Raw genomic sequence first — 4,915 nt, 5'->3', positions numbered from 1 at the left:
CTTTCCCTGGGCTTTGGCATCACTAGCCCCTGCTTAGCGAGTAGGGGTCAGTGGTCCCCAAAATGTGGGGCATGACTCCTAGGGGGACACAGAGGAAGATTGATGGGGGCACCTCAGGGCCTGAGCCAGCCCCCATAGAGGGTAGGGAGGGAGCAACACTCAGCCCCACTCTGTCCCAGATCTTCTCCAACCCCACCCTCAGCCTGGGCCCCTGGCTCCCAGCCCAGCCTCAACCCCCTTACCCCTGTCTGCACCCCTCTCCCCAGCAAGCAACGGCCCCACTCCCAGCCCCGGTTCTCGACCGCGGCTTCCGAGGGGCCACAGCCATGGATACGAGGGCGCAGTGTGAAATGTTTGGGGCCCACTGGGTTAGGGTGACGTCCTCAATCACTTCTCTGCAGTCCAATGAAAGCGATTCCTCACCCACCCACCCCTCTGTCAGGACGGCCTAGGTAAGTTCTGCTGCCCTTCACTCATACAGGAAGGAGAATAACATTTCATTGCACTCAATGCTAAAGTGATTTGTTACCCACCACCATCCGAAACTGGTCATTTTGGGGAAGCGGCCCCCTCATGCTGCATAGCTAGGCAGAGTAGGGGTGTCTATGCAAACACGGCCTGTTCCTGAAGTCTTCCCCCAGCTCCTCACTAGATGTGAGGGGGGAGCTCATTCAGCCCCTGCTTATGCTTATTATTTAAAAACTCCTTAGTAGCCCTATCTCTGCTGGCCTTAGATTTCTCCTCCTGTCTACTTCTTGACAACTCAGATGAGGTGGCCGAGTGGTTAAGGTGATGGACTGCTAATCCATTGTGCTCTGCACGCATGGGTTCGAATCCCATCCTCATCGGATGTATTTAGTCTTCACCCTCCTTTATAGACAACCATCTCCCCATTTGGTACAATGACAGATCCAGCAATGTTGCTTCTGTTACCCAAAATTGGGCCAGATAGTAAGCTTAGGGAGGACTAATGACCCCCCCCCCCAGAGTTTGGCAGAAAGCAGCATGTTTATTATACTAACAGCTAAGCTCAAAAGAAGACGGGGGGGGGGGGGTCACACACTCACGCTCCCAGGACAGGCTCAGCACTGGAGATGTCAGGATTCTGTGCATAGTAAGTGTCCCACAGCGCCGCAATGGACGGTGCGATGAAGGTAAGTCTTCCTGAGGCACAATGAAATGCAACATGGTGAACCACTGGCCAGGCGGTCGGGGTGAAGGGCATTCACTGGAGGTACAAGCTTGTGAGTGACTCCTGAGCACAGGGCCCCTTCCCCTTTTAAGGACCTGCTCCTCATGGCCTGCGACTAGAGATGACTTGGCTGCATCTGGTGGGTCACACTCCACCTCAGCCAGTGTCCATGCTCTGGGTGTGAGTGCTGCCTAATGAGAGTCCCAGACACCTTGTCTATCTAGGAGCTCTTCTGCTCTGCCAGCTGTTCAACCAGCCCATTCATCCCACAAGCATTGCAGGAGTGGGGGGAGGGGGGAAGCCACTTCACAGGCATTCAGAGAGGGAGAGGAGACAAGCGGGAGGATGGGGGAGTGTAACAGACCTTCTGGGCATACAGGTGATACGGAGCACACAGATCACTGCTGCTACTACAACAGGGTAAGTTCTCAAGCAGCATGTTTCTTACTTTGCCCATCTGCCAATTTTGATGATTATCAATGGAAATATTTTGCCATTGGGTTGTGTATTTACACAGAAATTGACATTTACCCACAAATACGTAATTCTTCCAGTCCTGCCTAGTCTGCAGTTGGTGGGTTTAGAGAGACACATTCACTCGCCCCAGGCCAGGCCTGTGCTCTCAACTTCCCACACTGCTGGGATCCTTCCCTGGTCTCCCCCCAGACCTCTGCCCCACCCCCACTTCTGGGATCCCCTCCCCACACTGTCCAACCCCCCTGCTGGCAGGATCCCTCCCTGTTCCTTTCATTTCCTGTCTCCACTCTGGGCAAAAGCTCTGCACGGTTCCCACAGCGGAAGTTGAACCCAGGTCCCCTGGGTGAAAACCAGGAATCCTGCCCACTAGCCCATATGGGACTATTGGTGCATCTGACGAAGTGGGGATTCACCCACGAAAGCTCCTGCTCCAATACGTCTGTTAGTCTATAAGGTGCCACAGGACTCTTTGCTGCTGTTATTACTACAACTCTCTAAGCCAACCCCTCATGAGCGCAGCAAGGACTAGCGTGACCGGATGTCCTGATTTTGGGGCCTTTTTCTTATATAGGCTCCTATTACCCCCACTCCCTGTCCCGATTGTTCACATTTGCTGTCTGGTCACCCTAGCAGGGGCTGCACACAGGGCTGCATTAACCCTTCAGGTGCTGAGGTTTCCCTCTCTCCATCCCCACTGCCTGTGATCAGGAAACAGACATCAGGGCTCCCAGGGGCTGCACAGACCATGACTGAGATCGGGACCCCATATTGCACTAGGTGCTGTACAATCCCTGGCCAACACTGGACACCCAGGGGGTTCCCCTCAATTTCCCTGAGCCTCTGCTGCCCAACTGCTTCTGACTCCATCTGGATCACCCAGGAGCAGCGACAGGGTTTCTGGTGCCCTAGGCAAAATTTAGGGACGGCATTTTGTGCGCTACCCACGGAGCGCACAGGAGCTTCAGTTCCACTCCCATTGCGCTGCCGAAGAAGGACTCTCCGCCGAAATGCTGCAGGTGACAGCGGCAGTCATTGAGCTGCTCAATTGCCTGCTGCTGTTTCCGCGGCATGTTGGTGGAGAGTCCATCTTTGGTGGTGCAACGGGAGCGAACCGAAGCTCCCAGGTATCCGTGGGAGCGCACAAATGCCACCCCCAAATCCTGCCACCTAGGCAACCGCCTAGGGTCGCCTAATGGAAGCGTCGACCCTGGGATCACCCCCCCCCCCCCCAAAAACCCACCTTTCCAAACAGTCCTTTTCCCACCCCCAAAATCTGCTTTCACACCCGGGGCCCAACTCCGAACATCGTCCCACCCCCCATCCCCCCACGTGAGCAGAGATGGAGGGAACTTCAGTGGCTGGAGCCAGCCCCAGCGAGCGCTGCAGCCCGCCCGGAGGGTGTTTGCAGACACAGGAAGGGAGCAGCTGGGAGCGGAGGGTGCTGGGAAGGAGGCAGGAGAACAAATCGCAGAGATGCAACACAGGCAGCTCCTGTGGGTGGGGCTCTGGCACTGGCGGGGGGGGGGGCAGCTCCGGGGGGTGGGACTATGGCACAGCCTGGGGGTGGGGGCAGCTCCAGGGGGCAGGGCTCTGGCACAGGCCAGGGGCGGGGCAGCTCCTGGGGGCGGGACTATGGCACAGCCCGGGGGCGGGGCAGCTCCTGGGGGCGGGGCTCTGGCACAGGCCAGGGGCGGGGCCGCTCCTGTGGCCGGGGCTCTGTCACAGGCCGGGGGCTGGGCAGCTCCTGGGGGTGGGGCTCTAGCATATTGTGATGTGGAGCCCGGGTGGAGCAGCTGCTCCCTGGTGACCACGTGCTGCCAGCAGCGCTGGAGCCGCCCGAGGAGCTGCTGTTCTCAGCTGCAGCCAGGATCTGCCACAGGTGTGATGACACATTGTGCAATGCTCCCATTTTGCAACCAGGTGCAGTTTATGCTGCGCAACGTGACCATCTGTGCTCCTGCTCAGGACTTGCTGCCGCCTGGTCCATGGGGCTGTGAATCAGGAGGGACAGGGTTTGTGGTCGAAAACACTCACATTCTGCTTCCTCCTGGCTAATGTGCCACATTGACCTATTGCAGGGGTCTGGGGGGTTCTGCATTTTAATTTAATTTTAAATGAAGCTTTTTAAGCATTTTAAAAACCTTATTTACTTTATATACAACAATAGTTTAGTTATATATTATAGACTTATAGAAAGAGACCTAAAAATATTAAAATGTATTACTGGCATGTGAAACCTTAAATCAGAGAGACTAAATGAAAACTCGGCACAGCACTTCTGAAAGGTTGCCGAACCCTGATCTTTTGGAAGATTGAGGCATGCTCTTTCACTTTTCTGTGTATGAATACATGAAAAGGGAGGTAAGGTTTGGGGGTACAGAGCACACCCCTGACCTCAAGGTGATAACCAGAGTGGCCCCTTTCATTGGTCCGGGGACAGTTGTGCACTTGACACTGGTCCAGGGATGGTTGCAAATTGGGAGGGATGGGATTTGTGGTCGAAAACACTCACGATCTGCTTCCTCCTGGCTAATGTGCTGGCCTTCTACCTGTACCGAACCAGGCTGTTCAGGAAGTCCTTGCAACTATTCCTTGCATCAGCCAAGCGGATTAGGGGGCAACCAGTTTCCATCCAGCGCATTTCCTGCTGGATCACCTTGTGCATACGCACGTGTTACGACTTGGCAGGGGTTACCCCACCGCCTATAGTGAAGGCGCATTCTACGAGAGCGCAAGCCTCGTTGGCCGCCTATGTCACCCACGTCCCTATCCAGGACATATGTAGGGCTGCCACGTGGTCATCTGTCCACACTTTTTCCTCGCACTATGCGATCGTCTCCCAAGCACAGGATGACGTCGGGTTTGGTAAGGTGGTACTCCATCCTGATAACCCTTAAACTCCTACCCACCTCCATCAGATATAGCTTGGAGTCACCTACTGTGGAATACACAGGAGCAGTCACTCGAAGAAGAAAGGACAGTTACCTGTTCCGTAACTGGCGTCCTTCGAGATGTGTTGCTCTTGTCTAGTCCACATCCCAGCCTCCTTCCCTTCTGTCGGAGTTGTCTGCCAAGAAGGAACTGAGGGTGGGGGGAGTGCGCAGCTCCCCTTATAGCGCTATAGAGGCGCCATTCCAGGGGTCACAGCAGTGCTCCAAAAATTTCCGGCACTGGTGCATGTGGCGGGCACACACACCTACTGTGGAATAGGCCGGAGCAACACATCTCAAAGAACACCAGTTACGG

The 4,915-nt window shown here is 55.3% G+C and overlaps 1 non-coding gene across 1 annotated transcript; it reads left to right on the top strand.

Annotated features, from left to right (window-relative positions):
- Positions 1–766: 766 nt before the first annotated feature.
- On the top strand, positions 767–848 carry TRNAS-GCU. Its single transcript has one exon. It is a non-coding gene; the product is annotated as a tRNA-Ser (tRNA).
- The last annotated feature ends 4,067 nt before the right edge of the window (positions 849–4,915 follow it).

The sequence above is a fragment of the Mauremys reevesii genome, linkage group 14, assembly GCF_016161935.1.
Source record: "Mauremys reevesii isolate NIE-2019 linkage group 14, ASM1616193v1, whole genome shotgun sequence".
Taxonomy (NCBI): Eukaryota; Metazoa; Chordata; order Testudines; family Geoemydidae; genus Mauremys; species Mauremys reevesii.
Note: the sequence above shows the minus strand (reverse complement) of the source record. Positions and strands in the feature narration are given on the sequence as shown.